Below are 14,046 nucleotides of genomic sequence, written 5' to 3'. Positions count from 1 at the left end.
ACACTGTGATCAATTTTTGGCAAGGGAAATTATCATTTTTTGCCATTTTTGGGGTGTTTATGAATGTGGAAGAGACCCAGCATCCTGTGATGAGACTAATAACATCAAGAGATAATAAATTAATAGTTAGGTCAATTTAAACCTTTACACGTGACCAGGACACTGTGATCAATTTTTGACAAGGGAAATTATCTTTTTTTGTTGCCATTTTTGGGGTGTTTATGATGATACAGTAGACTGTATGAGTACAATAAAATCAACAGATAATACATAAAACCCTTATTTGGTCAATTTTAGCCTCCATGAAAAACTGAGCGATTCAATCACTTTTTGGCAAGTAAAATGCCATTTTAGTTGTCTACAATTAAATCATCAATAAAGAATTTAAAGATATTTTGAGGCGTTTCTTATAGGTAAACAGGAGGGTGTAGTCACTATTTGGCAAGTCTCGTCTCGTCTTCCTCCGCTTATCCGGGTCCGGGTCGCGGGGGCAGCATCCCAACTAGGGAGCTCCAGGCCGTCCTCTCCCCGGCCTTGTCCACCAGCTCCTCCGGCAGGACCCCAAGGCGTTCCCGGACCAGATTGGAGATGTAACTTCTCCAACGTGTCCTGGGTCGACCCGGGGGCCTTCTGCCGGCAGGACATGCCCGAAACACCTCCCCAGGGAGGCGTCCAGGAGGCATCCTGACCAGATGCCCAAACCACCTCAACTGGCTCCTTTCGATCCGGAGGAGCAGCGGTTCTACTCCGAGTCCCTCCCGAATGTCCGAGCTCCTCACCCTATCTCTAAGGCTGAGCCCGGCCACCCTACGGAGGAAACTCATTTCGGCCGCTTGTATCCGCGATCTCGTTCTTTCGGTCATTACCCAAAGCTCATGACCATAGGTGAGGATTGGGACGTAGATCGACCGGTAAATCGAGAGCCTGGCTTTCTGGCTCAGCTCCCTCTTCCCCACGACAAATCGGGTCAGCGTCCGCATCACTGCAGACGCCGAACCAATCCGCCTGTCGATCTCCCGATCCCTCCTACCCTCACTCGTGAACAAGACCCCGAGATACTTAAACTCCTCCACTTGAGGTAGGACCTCTCCCCCGACCCGGAGGTGGCAAGCCACCCTTTTCCGGTCGAGAACCATGGTCTCAGATTTGGAGGTGCTGATCCTCATCCCAGCCGCTTCACATTCGGCCGCGAACCTACCCAGCAAGAGCTGAAGGTCAGAGCTGGATGAAGCTAGGAGGACCACATCATCCGCAAAAAGCAGAGACGAGATTCTCCTGCCACCAAACTCGACACACTCCACACCACGGCTGCGTCTAGAAATTCTGTCCATAAAAGTGATGAACAGAACCGGTGACAAAGGGCAGCCCTGGCGGAGTCCAACCCTCACTGGGAACAGGTCCGACTTACTACCGGCTATGCGGACCAAACTCACGCTCCTCTGGTAAAGGGACTGAATGGCCCTTAACAGAAAGCCACCCACCCCATACTCCTGGAGCGTCCCCCACAGGGTGCCCCTGGGGACACGGTCATAAGCCTTCTCCAAATCCACAAAGCACATGTGGATTGGTTGGGCAAACTCCCATGCCCCCTCCATCACCCTTGCAAGGGTATAGAGCTGGTCCACAGTTCCACGGCCAGGACGAAAACCACATTGCTCCTCCTCTATCTGAGATTCAACTATCGATCGGACCCTCCTCTCCAGTACCTTGGAGTAGACCTTTCCAGGGAGGCTGAGGAGTGTGATCCCCCTATAGTTGGAACACACCCTCAGGTCACCCTTCTTAAAGATGGGGACCACCACCCCGGTCTGCCACTCCCTAGGAACTGCCCCCGATGACCACGCAATGTTGTAGAGACGTGTCAACCATGACAGCCCTACAACATCCATAGCCTTAAGATACCCAGCACGAACCTCATCCGCCCCCGGGGCTCCGCCGCTGTGTAGTTGTTTGACTACCTCAGCAACTTCTGCCCCCGAGATCGGACAGTCCATCCCCAGGCCTCCCAGCTCTGGTTCCTCCTCGGAATGCGCATTGGTGGGATTGAGGAGCTCCTCAAAGTATTCCTTCCACCGTCCGACTATAGCCTCAGTTGACGTCAGCAGCTCCCCATCCCCACTGTAAACAGTGTGAGCGAGTTGCTGCCTTCCTCTCCTGAGGCGCCGGACAGTTTGCCAGAACCTCTTTGGAGCCGATCGATAGTCTTTCTCCATGGCCTCACCAAACTCCTTCCACGCCCGAGATTTTGCCTCGGCAACTGCCACTGCTGCACCCCGCTTGGCTATCCGGTACCTGTCTGCTGCCTCCGGAGACCCACAGACCAGCCACGCCCTGTAGGCCTCCTTCTTCAGCCTGACGGCTCCCCGAACCTCTGGTGTCCACCAGCGGGTACGGGGGTTGCCACCACGACTGGCACCGGCCACCTTACGACCACAGCTAGCAACAGCCGCCTCGACAATCGCAGAGTGGAACAAGGCCCACTCGGACTCAATGTCCCCCACTGCTCTCGGGACGTGGTCAAAGCTCTGCCGGAGGTGGGAGTTGAAGACCGTCTTGACAGGTTCTTCTGCCAGGCGTATTTGGCAAGTGACAATCTTAATTTTATGTGCTGAAGTGCTTTTATCTTGTTACTTTTAAATAGAGCAAAGTAATGTATACAGTGTCATTGTAAAGCTAAAGCTTGATCAGTTTAAATACTATTTTTCAAGTAAAAATGTGCCCCAAACTAGTTAACTGTGGCTCCATGTCAAGTGGACTAAAGAATCGCTGGAGAATTGTTTATTTCCATTTATACAGCGTTTACATTCAATACAGGGTGCCATTTTACATTGTTTATTTTTTAGTATCAAGGCTGTAACATAAAGATAGCCAGTTCTTACCACAAACCATCTTTCAATTGCAAATATTGCAAAAAGGATTAATATATCCTCATTGTGAATGTTTAAGACAAATTAACACTTAAAACAACTTCCGAACTGGAAAAACTAATATCCGCGATAAACATCTGTTTAAGTACCAGAAGAGGTTACCTCTGCTTTCTGAATGTCCATATTGCTAGATATGCTGAGTTTTAAGGCAAAATCCTGGGGAATTTTGTCTAGAAATGCAATTACCCTAACTGTGCGCGATCCCACGGTGGCTAATCATTTTTTGGCAGCCAGTTGATTTATGGCACAACACCTGTTTCAGCTGCTGCTCTCACACCGGAATGAGATCTCTGAACGCCGACGCTCATATAAATAAATAATGTAATTTTTACACACGTAATCATATATCGGAGCTTTAATATAGTTAATAATTATCTCGCTTTACACTACAGTGGACGGAGTGCAGCCTCCGTGGTGAAATACCCATCTATCAGGATTATCAATAACTTGTATAAACACATCACATTTATCCCTGTCCCCGTCTTCCTCGTGAAATAAATTAACATTAATCTTACCTGGTAAAAACACGTTCGCTGCAAATCTGCTATAGCAGTCCGCTTGATTTTTTTTTTTGTTATTCAAGTTTTTTTATTAAGTTTTCCAAATTTTTACATAAAATCAAAAACAAAATACCCCACCCCCACAAAATAACCCACCCCCCTTACAGCACAGGCTAACTCAAAACCACTCACAACCACCATTCATAATCATTTCAAAACATGCTATCCAACAACTTTTTACCAATAAAAAACAAAAATTCATTGCAGGTTTCAAAATTTGAGTCTTTTTTTCCCTTCATTTTAGCAATTAATAGTTCATAAGATGCAATCTCCGTCATTGTTATTATCCAGTCTCTGTAAACAGGTGCCTCAAAACTTTTCCATTTACGCAGTATAACTCTAGCTGCCGAAATAAAACCTGTAAGAGCCAGGGCCCCTGCCGTTGTAGATATATTCAGTACACACGATAAGTCTCCTAATAAACTAAGTCGAGCAGTTTCCAGGAGCGGTATACCCAACCACTCTTGCATTGTAATCAATATTTTTTTCCAAAAAGGTTGAACAACATAGCATGACCACATAAAATGAATAAAGGTACCTTCCTGCCTTTTACATTTCCAGCATAAATTGTTCTTCATTAAACCAATTTTATAAAGACGAACCGGTGTAAAATAATATCTATGGATTATCTTATAATGTGTCAGCTTTCCCCGTGCTTCCCTGGTAAACCATCCCATATTGGACATTATCCTTTGCCATGAATCTCTATCCAACCTTATGCTTAAATCCCTCTGCCAAGCATGCCTTAAGCCATCATAATTTCCATATAATACTTTAGCTGCCATCTTATAAAACATAGATGCTGACTGATACTTTTCTGCCAATTTTAAATAAGAGCTGTACAACATTGTCCTCTTCAGGCAGCTCCTTAACCAAACTGTCCAAGCTACTTCTTATTTGAAAATATCTCCATAAATTACCTATATTATCCACGTTAAATTGTAGCCTCAAGTCCTGATAAGATTTCACTGTTCTATTGTCAATTAGATCCTCTAATTTTCTCATGCCCCCACGTATTCCAACGTATTCCACCCTTATTGCTGGGTTATTGTCACATTCTGCCCCTGCCCTCCTGTGTTCCTCTCCTGCCTTGATTACCCTAACTGTTCTCACCTGTCCCTCGTTAACCTGCCCATGTTTCCCTAATTAGCCCTCTGTATTTATACCACCTGTTTTGCCCCCGTCCTTGGTCAGATCATTGTTGTTGTTTGTTGGTGTTGTTCCTGTTCATCCCATCCTGCCATTAAACCATTTTTACTTAATCCGAAGCCTGCATTTTTACCTCCTGCTCAGCTCATCCACACATGGTCCGCCGTCTCCACCTCATTCAACGTGACAGTTATACCAAATTGAATATAATTGTTTATACTGGGATATCTTTAACCATTTGTGGAGTTTGATCCAGATATTTGGATTATTCTCTTTATACTCAGCTTCCTTCTTTTGTGCGCTTTTTATTTGTGACAAAGCTTCCAAAAGGGGGCAGTAAATTCTTTTTCTATAGCTACCCATCCTAAATAAGTGTCCTCTTTACCACCATGTTTTGTTAATTTAGCCACTTCAAAGGCAATATTATACAGCTCCACATTTGGCAAAGCAAGACCCCATCCCTTCTTGTTACATAGTTTTTGTTGATTTATCCTTCTTCACTTATTGAAATTGGAATCATCATTGACAAATTAAATTGTGGCACAATCACCATTTTAATGGTATTAATTTTTCCCCATAATGTTAAATTGAGTGCTTTCCATTTCTCCAGGCTGTACTTTATCTTAAGGAGAGGAGCCATATTAATGTGCATTATATCTGTTATATTAGCGCACAATTTAACCCCTAAATACGTCATCCCAGTTGAGAGCCATTTAAAATTCCCTGCAGTCACCATGGTAGAATAACAAGCTCTAGAAATGGCCATAGCCTCTGACTTATGCCAATTAACTTTATAACCCAAAATTTGAGAGAATAAATCAACTTTGTCAAGAAGAGCCTGTGTAGAAGATGTCGGTTCTGAAATCAAAGAATATCATCTGCATAAAGAAAGAGTTTGTTCTCTCCCACCTGCTTCCACCTCTTTAATCGCTCCCTCCTTTCTAATAAGAAAGGAGGGAGCGATAAGAAAAAGCAATTGCTAATGGCTCCATAAACAATATAAACAATAACGGGGGCAAAGGGTCTCCTTGTTTTGTATGTTTATGTTTATGTGCTTAGCAGACACTTTTACCCAAAGCGACTTACAGTTTTTTTTTAACCTTTAGGGCATGTTGTGATCTGTGGGGGAAACCGGAGTACCCGGAGAAAACCCACGCAGGCATGGGGAGAACGCGCAACTCCACGCAGAAATGCCGCAGCCGAGTTTCGAAACTACGACCTTCGTGTTGCGAGGCAACAGTGCTAACCACTGCGCCACCATGCACCCCTATACTGTCTAAAAAAGGGGGAAATAAAACCATTTGTAACTACAGCTGCCCTAGGCTTTACATAAATTGCCTTAACCCATGTAAGGAAACCGCTCCCAAATCCAAAATTTTCCTAAATATTCCATAAACACTCCCATTCTACCCGATCGAATGCCTTCTCACTCAGCATCAAGGGGGAGCCTGCCTCGTGACTCTGCGTAGTGTCCTTGCCGTTCCGGAACACCGGCTAGCTTGTTGCTACTAGCGGCTACCATACTAGCCGCCTGTTTAGCCGACCTCGTTTTCGGATTCACAGAAGACATTTTGTCGCACTTTTCTCCTACACGCTCCAGGATCCTATCGTCAATGTTAGATTACTTTAACCTCTTAGAAAGTAAGGTCCCATTCAAGAAAATCCAGGGGAAAGTGGCTGACCCGTCAGGAGGCCTTGCCTTAGGCGGCCATCATGGTCTGCGGTCGCACGTGACTCAAAATAAACATCTAATCCGCTTGATTGATCGCTGCAGTTCATCTCCGTCCTCAGTCTCCATCAAAGTTATTAAAACGAAAAAAACGAGTTGAGTTTACGTCCTTGTCTCTTAGTGCAGCCAACCACGCAGCAAGCTAAAACCATTTTACTGTCAAATCAACTAAATAAAAGCGATAAAAGGCTATATACGAACTGGCTTGTTTTGACTACCTTCACTGGAGTTTCTATGGGTGTAAACGGTCTTTTTGCCGGCCATCACGGCGAAGGCAGTCACATGAGTGACGTGACGTCACGTGCAAAGGGTCAATATCTATGATTCTGCCAGCATCTGCAGCACCAGAGCTGCTCTGTGCAGCACGTCCCTCAATTACGCCCCTCCCCTATTTTGCATATTCTTTGTGGCGTCATTACTCTTTGTGACGTAATCGCTCAGGAAAAATGAAACTTTTTACTGACTGGCTTAATAGACCCTTTTACTACCTACGTCATCAAAAGTTGCGCGCGCAGCCTGGCAACGAGAGTGAAGGCTTCCTCATTCACACTCGATACTAAAACAGCGTTTTAAACCCTTTGTTTTGAAGTTCTGAGCACATAAAAATGTCGGGTTGTTGCGTGTATGGATGCCGTGTAGGATTATCGTTGTAGGAGACTATTTTCATGATATTTTCACAGTCGCGTCAGTTATACAAGATACGACTCATCGGTGATCTCTGATTTATAAATGGTTAACTAAACGTTTCAATTGCAGGTCAGCATCTACAAGCATTTCACTGTAAGCCTCCCGATTCTCACCCTTCTGAAACCACGTATCGTTGCTTAACGTTCTGCAACAACGTTTCACTAGTAAATGTTTTAAGATTCACTTGAAGCCTTAAACAGCTGCACTTATTCAATAATTTCACTTTCTAAAGGTCGTGTAAACTAGGATAAAAGCTCTGGCTCTGTTTAGGGTCAAGCTTGGCCGTAGCTGCGTACGTAGCCACGATGAATTATATCTGTTTAGCTCTCATCTGTCTTATGACAAGACCTCTAACTTTGTGTTAACTAACAAAGCCATGCTTCCTCAGAAGATAAATTAGAATATAAGATCTAAGTTGACTATGTCTAATACTACCGAATGTAAAGGAAGTTTGAGCCGCTCCTATTGTAAATGTTACAGTGATCTGGATTAGGATCTGGTCCCCTAAAGGGTTTCTTTATGTACACATTGTGTCTAATGGGTTTGTTTATGGGGGGGAGTTTAACATATCCACCTTTGTATCGGAAAGGTGCAACGTCTGTGGGTCTGACGTCAAACTGCTTAGAAAATGTGGGCGTACCGGGAGTATTTAATTCAGCTTGTACTTTCCTTTGCCACATTTTAAGATCTGATGATGGACATTGCGCCTTATTGTCATATACTTTCTGAGGTACGTTTCGTATTTCCGTAAGATACTTCTCACGCAACAAAATGTTAGTCTCCTTTTCTACTTTCAATTCTGTCTTGGTTTCATCTAATTCCTTTTCCAAGCCATCTATTGTTTTTTGTTTGTGATGAAGATCTTTAAACATACCTATTTTAACTTCATTCATTTCTTCTATCTGCCGTTGTAGTTGTTTAAAATCTATACGTGACTTTTCACGCTCGTCCTGGGCTATTTTTAAGTCTCGACTGGTTTGCCACAGCTCATCATTCATAGCCTCACATTTCTTGGTCAGGTTTTGTATGGCCACGACTTTCTCCCTGTTGGCTACGGTGTCCTGTCGTTGTAAATCTGCATTTAGCTTTTGAAGACTATGGATTTCTTTTTTTGCATCCAATAAATCATTCTCAAATGATTGGTTCGATAACTTACAGTTTTCCAAATCAACCTTGAGTTTCTGTATCATCTTTTCTTTAACACATATTTGCCCTTTGAGATTGGTTCTCTTTTTTTAAGTGCACAAACTGTTTTATTTAAAGTCGATTTTTTTGATGTGAGCGTTTTGTTATTTTCCTTGATGGTCTGAATTCTATCTTTTAGGGTCCTTTGATCAAGAGTCATTTTGTTCAGTTTTTTATCACATATTTTAAGAGATTTATTCTCCTGTTTGAGTTCTTTAATAGATTCCTCCTGTTGCGAGATCTTGTTTCTCAAACCAGCTATCTCTTCATTTGCTTTTTGAATTTTAAAGTCATTATCTAAAGCTTTTTGTTTCATATCTTTTTCATACTTCTCATTCGATTGTAATTTTTCGGTAGCTTGTTTCTCTTTCAGTAACAGAATTACTCGTTCATAATCCGTGACTTTTCGAGATAATTCATTTCTTTCCCTCTCCAGTTCCTTGTTGCGTTTAAATAATTCCACGTAAGAGGCAGGCATAGTTGATTTCTGACAATCCGATTTGCTATGTTCAAAGATGCGACTCCTTTGACGTCCTAAAGTGGTTTGATCTCATGACAGCTTTGGGACTAAAGAACGTACAGCGTACAGACGTGCGCGCGCACGTACAGACGTGCATGCGCGCACGTACAGGCGCACGTTCGGATGCACGCGCACACACAGACGCGCACGGGCGCACACACAGACGCCCACTAGTCATCATCATATATCTTGTACCACATAATTGTTAATCTGAAGCTACATCATAGAAACGCTTCCTCTTTACCTTCACTTGTCAGAGAAGAGTTTACTCAGAGCTTCATACTCCATCATGTGACTCACTACCTCCGCTCCGGTCGGGTTTTTTATTTTTTTAACTCCATCTCGCTCCCTCTCACCCTCTCTATCTCTCTCAGACACGCACACCTTAATCAACATTGTTTTGTTTAACTTTGTGTGGGAAAATGCCAAGAACGTTAAGAAAAAAATCAGTTTAATCAAATTAAAATGAAAAAAATATATACATAAATTTGTGTCTGGTTCTAGCATTTCATATTTCCTAGTTCCTACTGCATGAGTTCCACTTGTTCTGTAATAGTTCCTTTACTGTTGTGATCAAAAATATTTAATCTCAATTCTGAGGCTGCTCTGTAAATAGTTTTCAAATGAACAATACACATATCAACTTCTGATCATTCCATATCAATTTCAGACTTAAAATAATATGATGATGTAAACCACGCCCATTCCGAGTACAGACACGGATACAGATAATTTAAATGGTTGAACAGATACAGATACAGACAGTGGTGTACTCGCTCATCACTACTTGTTAGTATCAACATAAGCTGTTCAGACGGAAGTCTGCTCAATTTTTACTGGCAAGCAAAATTATATTTCTGTACATTAATTTGCTGCTTGAATAGGGCAATGCTGTGTATTACTATAATGCTGCAGGGTCAAAAGTTAGTTGAAATATTGCTGCGTTTACATCAAGGCTGACTTGGACCCACCCAGTATAAAGCAGCCGTCCTCAATAAATGGCCCGCAGGCCGGACCATTCTTTGTGGACATTCTTCGTGGATGCTTTGGCTGACCTCATCAGGTCAACTGGTTTAATTTTAATGTGGTTAAAATTAAACTACAAACCATTGTAGTTTGATTATCTGGTCAATTCAGTTCTGTTCAACTACAACGAAGGAGCAAGATAAGGACGTAACTCGTTCTTTATTTGATCCTGCCGCCTGAAACTCTTGGAGAAACTGTCTGATGTGGACTTTGTGGTGGAGTCAGATTATTCTGGGTTTTTTTTTTCAACTTTTTATGAACTTTTCTCTGAATGTGAGAGGAGGTCAATGAGTCCTGCTACAGGATGGATTTCAAAAAGGGGGCATGTCTTGTTTCCAACTAATGCAGAGACTTTCTGGTGCTGGAAGTTTGATTTTTGGGCTCATGCATTATGCCATCACCAGAATTTACAACGTGCAATTTTCTTTTGATTGCCTCAGGCAGGCTCATGGATGCGTCGCCACATTGGAGACAGGAACAAGCGCTATTCAGCCAAAGTTTCATAATCAGGGAACATTCTGTAAGTGACAAGTCTCTGAGAGACAGGGTTTGGAAAACACTAGCATCAGTGAGAGGGATCTTCCCATATGCACTCTGGGTCTGCTGCTGCCTTTAACGGACTCACTCCAAGCCCCTCCACATCTTCGGCTCGCTGTCCGCCTTACATGCATCCTAGCTAGCAAGCTGTGCTAAGCAGTGTCTAGTATAATGCTCAGATGTTGATGGGAATCTTCTCTTTATTGATTTAGCTACCTCCTCGATGTGCGTAACGATTAAATTATCAGCGTATCTACGTGCGTCAGGGTGTCTTTCAAAACAACCAACAGCCTTGAGGTTTCTCCGACCCAAAAAGTAAATAAATAAATAAACGATCAAATTACGGGAAATATCCGGTCAATGCGAACTCTGCTATTTGCCTATTTTGCCTTCTTGTGAAGATTGTTGCAAAGGAAACAATTAAATTTGATTAACACCAGAGCCATGCACACTGAGCTGTTATTCCCGTCAATGTACATGAGTGAAAAATGAGTGTTCTTCTTTGGGTGTTAAACATTTTTACAGTCATTGAACCACTTTCACTGCACTCACCACATACTCTCTTATCAGGTTCTCATGGTCTTCACTGAGGTACACACAAAGGCCTTTCACATCCAAGGTCAACGTCATCTTCCTATCGGATGTGGGACAGTTTTAATTTGAACTAGTACATTTTCTTAACGAGGATAGTTTGAATTGCATTTTCAAATCTCACATCTGTCATGTGGTCCATTATACTTTGCAGTCATTTGCCATTCTGTCCACCTCTTTTTTTGTAGAGTGCAAGCAGTTTTGGAGAAAGAATGTGTCATGACTGAGGGAAGTTTCCTGACCCAAGACATGCAGAATTCACACTAGGAGACGTAGGTAGGAAAAAAATAAATGTTTTATTTTAAGGAGAACTAAAGGTGCACCGCCAGACGTGGCGGTGATGTTGAGCACAGCTCCGGGGCTGGGTCTGTTGAGACAAACACTGTCAGTGTTGGGCAGCGGGGAATAGAATTGCAGGACTCAGTTTGTAGTGGATCTTACTGTGGGGGCTGAAATCCAGAGCTTGGGAGGGTAGCCAGGACTGGGGTGAGCAACGTCAGCGTGAATCCAAAATCCAAGGGAGGTGAGCGGTGGGAGAGCGGGTCGGTCCGGGTGAGGAGGGAGATCAGGCTTGGAGATGAAAAACCAGGTTATTGCAGGAAAGGTTTGTGGTGAGAATTCCTGATGAAGGGAAGGCAGAGGTCATCAAAAACCAACAATGACGACGGACAAATATAAGGCTAGACTAAAGCTGTAGTTTTCTATAGTGGCAAGAGCTACCCAAGTTGAGTAATCTTCCGGCAAGGTGAAGTGATCTCCAGCTCCTTTTAACCACATGAAGTAGATGAGGGAAATCATCGCAGCTGGCCGCTCTCCGGAGCCGCCCACCTGCAATGACTTAAGGTGATTAGAGGAATGTGCAGACTCACCCCAGATCCTGACAGAATGTCGAGCTGCGAAAGGAACCGGGACTGAAGTGGCAGGGTAGTGATTCTCTTGAACTCAGCATTTATCTGGACAACCAAGACAAAATTTTCAGTCAACATTTATAAAACAACTTTAATTTACATAAACTATTTTATTTACCTCCAACATATTAAAGAGAGCCGGCCATCGTTCCTGAACATCTTGAACCATGGGTGTTTCGCGAACAACCTCCAATCTTCTATAAGAGAAGGTCTTGCCCATTTTCTGCCTCACTACTTCCTTATTGTTTCTCTTTTTTACATCTGATAGAAGCTGTACTCGAAGCTTTTCTAAGCTTTCCTCTGACTCTCCTATTGGATAAGGAGGGCAGTAGTTCACTTCAGATCGTCTTGGCTTTTTAGTGGCAAAGACAGGGCCTTTTCCTTGTGGCTCAGTGCATTGACAGTTACTTCATGACAACCAAGTTTTCGTAACTGACTGCGATAGATTGCTAGCTTGTTTTTCAAACGATGTTTCCATCCACACTGTAAAACCTGATAAGTTAAGCTAACTGAAATGATTTGGGGAAACCAATTGCACAAATTGATTTAAGTTTTGTAACTCAAACTATTTGAGTTTATTTAATTATGCGAGTAGAGTCTAATTAATTCAATACAATTATGATACGTTAACTCAAATGGTTATGTTTATCAACTATTTTTATTTAGTATAGTCAACTTAAACCTTTAAATAAGTGGCACTAAAACGCCGTATATATTTTAACTTATTTAAAATAAATTCCTCTTTCATAATCCGACTGAGCTAAATTAACTTGAATGGTTCTTAGTTGCATAACTAAAGTTACTCAATTCAACTGGGGAAACCGATTGCACCAAACCGTATTAGTAGTATTAACACAACAACAAACTCGGACTTTCTCCATTCAGTTTTATTAACTTGAACTGCAGAAAAAACAGAATGATAACAACTGCACATTTTTTCAAATTTGCTAAATGCTTTTTTCCACTGTGTGTACATAAAATGTTCCGTGAGAATAATTCCAGTATTTTTAGTTGCCATTAACCATCATGACCTGAATTTTAATTAAGAATATCCAGATTTATTGACATGCACCTAACGAAAATGCAAACAAAGCTTAACTACAAGGATGTCATCAGCCATTATTAACACATACTGTAGGAATACAATATTAAATTTCAACGCTGTTATTGTACAACAGTTTGCTTAAAGATTAGTGTCCTCAACTGCTGTGGCCAAACCTCAATGGCAAAATGGAAAGATGTCATTTGACAATAAAACATAGTGATTACAAATGTCAATTTGGACTGATCATCAGTTATTTAACTTTGAAACTTGCTGACATGAACCTAAATACAAATATATCATAGAGGAACAATGACAAGTGTTTATGAATATTGTAAGAATGCAATAGATGAAGTCAATATAAACATATGTAAAAAAAATCTTCAAAGATACTTGTGGCCTCCCAGTTTACCTTAAAAGTGTATCACAAAAATGTCAAGTATTTGAAATGTTTCTTTATTAGCTTTCAGCATATTACTGTTTTAGAAGGCTGAGAACATGGACATATAAAACTATTGACTTGAAGCCATTCAAAGATTAATGAACAAGCAAGAACATGTGAAAAACAAACCCCATCTACACCAGCTCATTTTTCAGTGTCTGTAATTTTGGTCTGAGTTGCTTTCTCTCATCGTCTAGCTTCAGCAACACTACTTGAATGAACTCACAAAAGCTACTACACTTCACAGGATAGCTGAGATGCAGAGCAAATATTAGCCCAAACAAACACACCAAAGCATCAGTCCATCTGTAATGAGTCATTACAACCTGATCTTCAAGAACAACGAACACTTGGCGTGGTGAGAAAGGAACTCCAGCAGGCACATCCTCTTCACCCACATCAGCAACCAGCGCAAGTGCAGCTTCATGGAACTCCATTTCATCCTGTCACACATCAAAATTATTGATGAGAAATATTTATGTCATAGATATAAAGATCAACACAAATACAAATAGCCAGATACCTTAAATTTTTTCAAATTGTATGTATTACCACTTTTTTGTCATTTCAATAGGAAAATTATTGCAATTCCCAAGTATAACATACCTTGCATGTTTTGAAGATGCCTGAAGAATCCTCCTTGAGGTAAATCGGCAGGCCAGCCAGGGCTGCTGTTCTTGTTGTGCAGATGTCATTCTTGTCCTTAAAGGACAAAAAATATATAAAACATGACAAATGGGACT

The sequence above is a fragment of the Nothobranchius furzeri genome, chromosome 2 (assembly GCF_043380555.1).
Source record: "Nothobranchius furzeri strain GRZ-AD chromosome 2, NfurGRZ-RIMD1, whole genome shotgun sequence".
NCBI classification, from domain to species: Eukaryota; Metazoa; Chordata; class Actinopteri; order Cyprinodontiformes; family Nothobranchiidae; genus Nothobranchius; species Nothobranchius furzeri.
This window is presented reverse-complemented; position numbering follows the sequence as displayed.